The sequence below is a fragment of the Medicago truncatula genome, chromosome 6 (assembly GCF_003473485.1).
Source record: "Medicago truncatula cultivar Jemalong A17 chromosome 6, MtrunA17r5.0-ANR, whole genome shotgun sequence".
Taxonomy (NCBI): Eukaryota; Viridiplantae; Streptophyta; class Magnoliopsida; order Fabales; family Fabaceae; genus Medicago; species Medicago truncatula.
In genome coordinates, this window is record NC_053047.1 from 18,364,992 (window position 1) to 18,376,016 (window position 11,025).

The window sequence follows — 11,025 nt, forward strand, 5'->3', positions numbered from 1 at the left end:
AGCAGAAACACAATCGAAAGCAATAAAACAATGCGTAGCACCAGTATCAATAATAGCAACTAAAGGAGTATTATTAATATAGCAAGTACCTCTGATCAAACGATCCTCATTCTCTGTCTGAGTCCCAGTCAAAGCAAAGACCCTACCAGTAGTCGGCGCCCTCTTAGGCTGAGTACACTGTGAACTAATGTGACCCTCTCCATTGCAATTAAAGCAAACAATGTCTGTACGGTTGCAATCAGCTACAACATGACCCTTCTTACCACACCGGACACACTTCTTGATTTCCTCAGGGCAGACGTTGCTCTTGTGGCCTTTCTCACCACAATTGAAACACACAATCTCTGCAGCATCCTTCTTCTTAGGCCGCCTAACATCGACCATCTTCTGTTTCCCTTTGTCAGCGGGGGCACTGTACGGCTTAGGTCGACTCTGCTGTCCCTTGCCCTTCCTCTCATTCACTACCTTGTAGTGAGCCTTGGTATCCTCCTCATAGATCCTGCAGCTATTAACCAAGTCCTGAAAAACTCTCAGCTGTTGGTATCCAATCGCCCTCTTGATGTCGGGCCTCAAACCGTTCTCGAACTTGATGCATCTCGAGAACTCAGCATTCTCTGCAGTATAGTGCGGATAGAACTTAGACAGCTCCACGAACTTGGCAGCATACTCTGTCACGGACATATTTCCTTGCTTCAGCTCAAGGAATTCGATCTCTTTCTTCCCGCGAACATCTTCCGGAAAGTATCTTCTCAGGAACTCTCTCCTGAAAACAGCCCAAGTCACAACAGCTCCTTCCTGCTCGAGGGTAGGCAGAATAGCAACCCACCAGTCATCAGCTTCATCGGCCAGCTGATGAGTACCAAACCGCACCTTCTGATCTTCAGTGCACTGCATAACTCGGAAAATCCTCTCAATCTCCTTAAGCCACGTCTGGGCTCCATCAGGGTCATAACGTCCTTTGAAAGTCGGAGGGTTCTTCTTCATGAACATCTCCAACATCCTAGCTTCAGCATTTGCACCAGCATTCACGTTAGGTTGTTGTCCCACAGCTTGGGCAACAGCTTGTAGAGCAGCAGCTAACGCAGCATCATTCCTTCCAGCCATTTCGGATATTCTACAAAAGTAGCAACAATCAACATAAGATAGTAATATAAATATTACTAAGACTCGACACGACTCTCTAATTGACCGGACGGATCGACCTGCTCTGATACCAATTGTAACACCCCGTTTTCCCAATATACAAATTTCTTAAACAATTATCAGAGTAAAAACCATAAACGGGATATCACATAGAAACGTAATCCAAAACAGTTAAATAATGATTTAACCTTCACAAATATCTTTAACATAGCAGCGGAAAATCATAAACATAAATCATAAACGTTTTCGGCACGCAGGCCCAATAAGTATCTCAAAAGAGTTTATCAAAACATAAGCAGTTCACGTAAAAGAATGAAGCATGTTATAGCATTAAACCCCATCCCGTTACGTATCAGAGCGACCTAGACGACACAGTGAAGGCAAGGCCAACTCACGAAGCAACTGCACACTAAGCACGATCACCTGCAAGTTACCCATACGAAGGGCAACATTTTCAAGCAGAAGGGGTGAGATTTCATAATAAAATAACATTAATCAATGTAATTGTGAATCATAAATTAACATCAATCATTCCATTATTAACTTTGCATAAATGCTAAACAGTTATCACGTAATCACATATCCAATCATTATAAACAACATAACATAATCAAATAACACTTATCACATAATCACATATCCATTCATTATCAACAAGGCATCTTAATCATGACAATGTGACAATGCTCCTAGACTCCTTATATGCATGTGGTACCAATCGTCATCATAAGTATTAATATACTTTAATCGTGCGGAGGACAAAGCTCCTATAAAACGTGCGGAGGACAAAGCTCCTAATTTTCGTGGTGAGGACTAAGCTCAATGATATGCTATGCATGGACACATATGAACAAAACATCATAATCATCGTAATCATGTGCATTCAATAACTTGATGCAAAACGTCATCATTTTCCTTATATTCATATATAAACATTGCATACTCAGTTAAATAACAGCAGCAGCATAGTCAAGTCGCATAACAGCAAGGAGATATCAATATATCAACAACAATTTACTAGAATCATAATCATTTCAATTATATCTTACATATTGCATAATACCTTAATCATGCTCAAATAATATCAACTTAACTCAATAGCTTTACAGACTGCATTAAACGTTATCATAAGGTTTCATTACCAATTAGGGGTTCACTCTGGACTAAAAAGTGCGACACAGATCGCACAAACACATAATCAAGTTCATCCTGGTTGTACTCGCGAGGCGAGAGTACTTACTCAACTCACAAACTAAGCTTGTTCTAGGTTCCCTCTGATCCTACATTCATTCCTAATCAATACTAGGTAAGTTCAGGTACTCAAAGGCATACAAGATTCAACTAAAAAGGTCGAAACACGAAATATGACATGCACTCTGCCTAAGCTCGCGAGGCGAGGAAGGTTGCTCGCCATGGCGAGTTGCACCAAACAACTCGCGAGGCGAAGGAAAGGGGCTCGCGTGGCGAGCGATGAAGTTCACCACTCGCGAGGCGAGGATCATCACTCGCCGTGGCGAGCGATGAACAGAAGCACGGGCAGACTAGGGTTTTTCTCAAAAATCCATCACACAACATGGTTCAAAGCCTAATTTTGATTCCAGAATTCATCCTAAACATATTCTAAGGTTATAGGACGGTTCTTACATCAATCTAAACAAGTTTTACCGTTTGATCATCAATTTTTAGGGTTTTAACCTAATTCCAAAACTTTTCTAAATCAATCCTAACTTTGTCAATTAATCATCAGAATTACAACAATCAATGCTATTGAATTACTAGTCTCACCCTTACCTGGTTATGAAGAAATCGCAGCACTCTACCTTGGTTCCTCTAGACTTGGCTTTTTCTCCCTTTTCCAAAAGTTTTCACGTACAATGAGTTTCTAAAATATTAGGTCTTCTCCTATTTATACCTCTTTCTAATAACTTATCTTATCTCACTTTCTCCCCCAAAACTATCTAAAATATCAAAACAGCCCTCAACTAAATATTTTTCAAATCTTTATCTTATTTAACAATAAAATAAATTCTATAATCTTATCAATTCCTCCAAAACTCATAACCTAACACGTCATCAATCAAATCACCAAAATCACCACAATTTATCAAAACATATCAAAATCATACATATATTATATAAATATAATATAATCACTTAAACTCGATTAAATAACTATTAAACGAAAGTGGGCGTTACAGCAGCCCTCCACTTGGGAATCGGAGAGTAGGATGAAGGTTTCGTGTCCGTAGTTGTTTCCTTCAGGTAATTTTTGAGGGCGAAAATTCTTTTAGGGGGAAAGAGTTGTAACAGCCTGATTTTCGTTAGATTTATTTTTTAATTGTTTTAATATGTGTTTCTATGTGCTTTTGTGTGATTATTTATCGTTGGATACATTTTAATGGGTTTTCGTGTTAGAAGGGTAATTTAGTCATTTTGGACTCAGGGGTATTTTGGTCATTTTGTGAGTAACGGTAAATTAGTATTTTTTGGTGAGGATTATTTTTAGTGTTTCAAGAGAGAACCATTATTTTACTAAGTTACTAGTGTAGTAATTAGTTATGAGCCGGTAAGTGGTCGTTGTTAGTGTTTTACCGTTAAGAATTGTGATTGAGTGGGTTAAGCCCACTAAGGCATTAGGGTTAAGCCCATTTGAGAATAGCCTATATAAACCTTGTCTTAGAGAAAATAGCATTCATTTTTCATTTCATAAGATTTTTGGAGAGAGATAGAGAGAGAAAGTGCAAGAGAATAGGAAAAGGGTTAGAAGAGAGGAGACTTGAAGACCTAAGAGGTGGTGGAGATTCTATGAGCTAAATTGAAGCTTGGGCTAGGATTTTTTCTAACTAAGGTAAGGGGGTTAGATTTCAATCATAATCAATTAGTTGTAATTTTTCATTAATTGCATGATTAAGTGCTTAATTAAATAAGTGATTATTTGTTCATAGTTGTTAAAATTCGTGTTCTAATTATGATGATATGTTTGAATACATGAAATTGGTGATAATTGAATTGTTGTTGGTGAAATTGCATGTTCATAGTATGTGAAAATGATATATTGGGAATTGTGCTCTAAATGTTGAATTGTGCTATGTTGTTAATCATGTTTAATTGATGTTGTTGTTGCTAAGGAATATTGTTGTTGATGATTCATGGCTTGGGTGTTCATAAATCATGATTTGATGATGAGAAATAAGTTGTTGTTGTTGTTGGTTTTGTAAAAATGGGTTAATTTGGTGAATTATGTTCAAATGGCAATTGTTTTCATGTTTGATGTGTTCTTGGGAACCCTTTTTGTTGTTTTGACCTGTAAACAAACTTTGGGAACATATTTGGGCATTGGGAGATCAAAATTGGGAATTTTGGGTGAAAATGGATTGAAACCCGTAATATTTTTCTGCAGAACTATGATTGTTCGCTTAGGCGAATGCGTAAGCGAACAATCACAGTAGGTTCTATGACTGGGTCGCTTAAGCGAACCGGAAGCAAATAGCAAGCGAACTTTTGATGTAGCTTCTGGAACTTATTCTCTTAAGCGAACTTGTCCAGTTTCAGCAACCTTTGATTTTCGTTCCGGGTCTTAGGGGGCCAATCCGAGTATTGTAAAATGCTTCTTTCACCTTGTTTAACCACTGTTTGAACTCCTAAACCTACTGGAACATGTTTTACTCATTCAAATTTGGTATTTTCCATTTTGAGTTGAACTTGAATTTTGGTAATTTCGGATTTTTGTCGAAATGAATTTTCTGAACTAAATGAGATTACAAGTTTGACGTATAGTTCATATGGACTTAGGCAAGACTTGTAAAGTTGGTCAAACATCTTAATCATGTTAAACTTGAATTTCGGATGGGAATGTGGAAAATGTAAACTTGGGTTTTCTCATACGAACTTAAGCTATACTTTGAACTAATGTCTAATAGTTTTTAAGTGGCTTAAGCTCATGACTACATGATTGATTAAGATTGATTTATGAGTTTTCAAACTTGAATAAGTTACCTTATTGTGGAAATTATCAATGTTGGCCGTTTTGCCACTTGATACAGATTTTTGTCGAAAACGTTTCTTTAAGGCCAATTACCTTACATTTCTTTATGATTAGTTTTATATGTTTGAACGAAGATATGTGAGTAAATGATAAGTGTTGGATGTGACGTTTATCACAAGGTGTTGTATTTTCCATTTTACTTGGAAGGTGATAAATTGTGCAAAGTTGATGAACTATAGAATATAGTTGAAGTTGATTAATGAATATATGTTGATGAATTGTGATAATTTTGTGATGACTCTTAATTGAATAATGACATGTTGATTGTGTGGATGTAAATACTTGATAATGCAATTGTTGTTGAAGTTGAACAATGTAACTGGAGGTGTATGTATATGTTGAGTAGTTTGCATTATTGGGTTTTTGCTTATGTCCATGCATCACCGTCATATCGAGTCATATGAGAAATTTAAAAGGAGATGTACTTTTACATAGTTGTGAGTAAGAGGAGGTGTACTGTTACATAAGATGTGTGGTTGGCATCTTGTTGTTGTTGTTTGGTACCACATGCATGTATGTGTCGGAATTAGGTGCATAGCTTATTAACATCAGTCGTAATTGTTGCATGTGAATGATAATTGTTGAAGATTGTGATGAGATTGTGAATGATAATGGTTGAAGATTGTGATGAGATTGTGAATGATAAATGTTGATGATAAGTGTGCTTGGTGAGTACATGATCGTGATAATTGGAATGGTTATGTGAATGTGTATATTGAATTAACTGTTTATGTTAAGTACTCAGAATCTAATTTAATTCATATTTGCTCAAATATTTTTTTTTATTATGATTGATGTAAAGCTTACCCCTAGTGATTTTGACCGCCTACCTGTATGGATGGATGGGTAGATGAAGTGCAGGGTTAGTTGCTTTGATGAGTTGCTTGGATAGCGGGAGCTATCTCCGTTATCGTGTCCTCAGAGTCTATAATAGGCTCTGATCTAGGTGTCTGTTTATGATTATTCTAGATTATCTGTTGTGGACCTATTATGTTTTGGAGATTTACCCAATTGTCGGGATTTTGGAAAATTTTGATCATGATGTATTTTGATATCATGACATGTATACTTTTGAGGTGTCTGGTTTATATCCGCTGCGACTGTTGAGAGTTTCTTATACATGCATGTTGTTTTGGATTTTGTTGATGACGTAGCGTCTATTTCTTTAATATTTATATTATTCGCGTGTTTTATCGCTTTAATGGAAATAGGGCGTTACACATATTAGGACGGGTTCTTCTCAATTTCTGCTTGACTAGCGGACACTCAGGCTTCAAGGGCAAATGGTGCACCACAATATCAGTATCCAGACCCGACATATCTCGGTACGATCAAGCAGCACGACACCATATTCTTTGAGAAGCTCTATCACCCACTTCTTGACACTTTCTTCAAGCGATGACCCGATCCTGATCTCTTTCTTGTCTTCTTCGGTACCCAAATTGATCACTTATAATTCTTCCCCATAAGGTTGAATGGTCTTTCTTTCTTGTTCAAGATACCGAGAGATTTCGTCAGGAATATCTTCATTCTCTTCTTCTTCCGCCTCATACACAGGTAACTCAAAGTTGGGAGAGATCATAGGGTGATGTTGTTCAACAGGTTCATTGGTTTTTAATCTGCACATATGATTGATGATTTTAGAAAATAAGTAAATGCAGATTTTTCGAAGGTTATTATATTTTTTTGGTTTTTTGTATTACCATTTTTCATAAAAAAGCATAAAATAAAAATAAGACAAAAAATCGGGAACAAAATGACATTTTTATTTGATTGATGATAATTACTTGAAGCAAAAATTCCTAGATAGATTCACTTTCGCTTGGGGTGGGGCGAAAGGATTTTTTTTGAAAAAGCATAAAAGACAAAACAAGTGCATTACTTGGACAAATGAGCAATAAAAGGAACATCTACAGCAACCCAATTGTGGCTAGACCCTCCTTGTGTCACAAAGCTTCGTGACACTCCTTCCGGATCATCTTCAATGATTGAATGAATGAAACCAGAACTGTGGAAAGTACCTCTTATCGGCTCGACGATGGTCCTTGTTTTGGAAAAATTAGTTGATGGAAAGAAACCCAGCCCTTCTCGGCGTTTGTTCTCTGGCAGTTCTATCAACTTTCCACAGCTCGTAGACCCTCCAGCTTGTATCATTTTCTGAGCATCCTTCAGAGAAGAAATAGGATCCTCACTCTTCTTGGTATTCTCTTCTTCCATGGCAAATCCCTGAAAAGGCGTCCCTTCAACACTATCAGCCGCGATGAAAGAGAAAGACGACAAATGGCTCACCAATAAAGCCTCATCACCATTCACAGTTACCAGCTTCCTATTCCTCACGAACTTCAACTTTTGATGTAGTGTAGTTGTTACTGCCCCAGCCTCATGAATCCAGGGTCAGCCTAGTAGGCAACTATATGATGCCTGGATGTCCATCACTTGAAAATCAATTTCGAAAACATGTGGCCCAATTGTAATAGGTAAAACCACCTCTCCAAGGACATCCTTCCTTGAACCATCAAAAGCTTTCACCATTACCCCACTCCGTCTCAAAGGTGTACCCTGGTACGAAAGTTGATCGTAGGTTGTTTTGGCCATCACATTCGGAGACGACTCGGTATCCAATAGTACATTCAACAAAGCATTGGTCTTGCAATTCACAGATATATGCAATGCAAAGTTATGGTTCCTTCCTTCAGCCGGGAGCTCTTCATCACTGAAACTCAGGTTATTGCATGTAGTGATATTCCCACTATTCCACCAAATTGACCCACAGTTACATCATAATCTACAAAAGCTTGTTCCAAGACCTTCATCAATGCTATCTTATGAGCCTCGGAAATTAGTAACAAAGACATTATGGATATTTTTGATGGTGTCTGCATGAGTTGGTCAACAACCTTGTACTCACTCTGCTTTATCAACTTGAGAATCTCATCAAACTCAGAACTTGCACCGGCCCCATTGGACTGGCTTACCTCTTTGACGGAACTGGAATCCTTATCTTGAGCCTCCTCAATTACTGGAGCACTAAGTTTCTTTGGGAATACTATAGGAACAACACGCCCATTTCTTAGCACTCTACTGTCTTCAGCAATATTACTCACATAAGGCAAAGGTGGTACTAGAACTTTGCGACCATTTTCTATCATAGTGGCATTGTACTTGTAACAGATGGCCTTCTCAGAAGATATCTCCAAAGGCTCTTCAGGAGTTATAACACATACATCATCACCTTTTCTTTCGACGACAAGTTCTCCTCGGTCCAAAAGTCCTTGAATATCATCTCTTACTTTCTGACAACCCCAGGGATTTAGAATGCACCCTTCGCAGACATCATGATCATGTTCAAAAAGGTTCACTTTGCATAATTTGGCATGTAATGGGACCAAAGGTGTTCAGATTTGTTTAACATGAAGAATAAGGTGAGTCTTTTGGCAATCGTCGACCATGTTGACCGCCACAGCACCATGGTTTGGCAATGGATTGGTTTGAATATTTGGCGCTGAGTCTGTAAAGGTTATCTTCTTGTCATTGATTAGTCTCTGCACTTCACTCTTAAAGCCATAACAGTTTTCAATAATATGACCAAGGCCCCCCTGATGGAAATCACAAGTCTGGTCAAGTCTATACCATATAAGTTTGCTGAGGTCTTCCATGGGCCACCATACTGACCTCTTGTTCTTTCTTTCTTGGGAGGTGGTTCCCGAATTTCTTGGTTCCACTGGAAGAAGTTACATCCTTTACTAAACGTCCTTCTCGGACTCCTTCTTCCAACTGTACACCCATACCAACCATCTCAGCGAAGTTTTTGGGCGTACTTCCGACCATCTTCTCGTAGTAGAACTGATTTAGAGTTTTTAAGAAGAGCTTGGTCATCTCTTTCTCTTCTATACGTGAGCTGACTTGGGCAGCGGTATCTCTTCATCGTTGGGCATACTCTTTGAATGTTTCCTTGTTCTCTTGAGTCATAGCTTGAAGATCGTTTCGGTCTAGAGCCATATCCACATTATAACTGTATTGTTTCACAAAAGCTTCACATTGATCACGGAAAGTTTGGATCCTTGTCTTTTCTAGATTCGTGTACCATTTTGAGGCGGGACTAGCCAAATTCTCTTGAAAGTAATAAATAAGGACCTGGTCGTCCCAGGCATATGCGGACATCCTTCTCACATACATTTTCAGATGTTCCTCAAGGTAGAAGTTCCCTTTATACTTCTCGAAATCTGGGACCTTGAACTTGTGGGGTACTTGGACATTCGGCACAAAACAGAGATCGTAAGCGGTCTTTCCAAATTTTTCTTTCCCACAGAGAGTTTTCATGTCTCGTTGCAGTTCATCATACTTTTCTTGTAAGTCATTCACTCTATCATAGGCCTCCATATTCCCTAAATGGATGATGGGTTCGTCATTTTGTGGAATAGTATGCATCATAGGTGCTAAGTAGGTCATAGCGGCTGGAGGAACTCTTACTGTAACAGCCCGATTTTTCGCTAGAATTATTTTTAATTAATTATTAGGTGATTATTTGTGCTTGTGTGTATTTAATTGTCATTGGATGCATTTTCATGGATTACCGTATTAGAAGGGTATTTTGGTCATTTGACGGGTAAGGGTAAAATAGTAATTTTGGTGCGAATTATTTTTAATGTTTAGTGAGAACCCTTATTTTACTAAGTTACTAGTGTAGTGATTAGTTTTTACCGTTTAGTGACCGTTGGTCATATTTTACCGTTGTTAGTAATTACCGTTGAGTGTATAGAAACTTTTTAGAATTATGTTAGAATGGGTTAAGCCCATTAGGGTCTAGAATTGAGCCCGATTGAGTGGGAACACACCTAAACCTAAACTTGGAGAGAAATTCATTCATTCATTTCATTTCACAAGTTAGAGAGAGGTAGAGAGAGAAAGAGGGAGAAAGGAAGAACAAGGGTTAGAGAAAGGGAGAAACTTGAAGATTGAAGAATTAGGAGCTAAAGTGAAGCTTAAATTTGAATTAATCATAACCTAAGGTAAGGGGGTTAGTGTTCTTCATAATCATGTATGAAATGGGTTGATTGGAATGAATTGATAATTGTTGTTAAATTTGTGCTCTTGTTTTGGTGATAAGTTTTATTCTGAGAGAGACGTTGAATTGCCAGCACATCCAAAATAGAGTCGTTTGAAGCTTTGATGATTCACCATTGATCCTTTGCCTGATATGGTTATTGTCCTATTAAGGATCAATTTCAAATGCGTTCCCAATGTGTATAAACATTGTTTGCAGGCAGAGCTGTTTTTCTTGTCTTGTAGCAGGGACAAAAACAGAGTAGTGGAAGTAGTGGTTGTACACTTCGTACAAATGTACTATGTCAACGCTCTTTGATGAATTAGCATCCAATGCATTTCAAACTAGCCGTTGCCACACTCTTTCAGTCTTCTGTAATTTCTAGGCGAGTTAGAGTCCTTGAAACAACTTTTGAAAACTTGAGTTCCATCTCTTGATGAACTAAAGCTTCTGGTGATACATAGCTTCTGATGAACTTGCTTCTGATGAACTAACTTCTGATAACGTCATTACTTCGGAGGCACTTTGTCTTCAAGAGCACTTCAAACTTCAGACGCAGTTTTCTTCAGATGCTTTAAGCTTCTCTTTTTGTTGATATTCTTGCTCTTTGTTTGTTCTTTCAGGATCAACTTAAGATGTCAAATTTTGTGTATAGTCCTGTATAGTTGAACAAATATTAGCGTATCCAATTGACAATTTTTAATACTTTGTTATCTTCAAAACTCTTAAGGTTTTATTATTGCTACACGAATTTTGTTCTAACAATCTTCCCCTTTTTGATGATGACAAACAA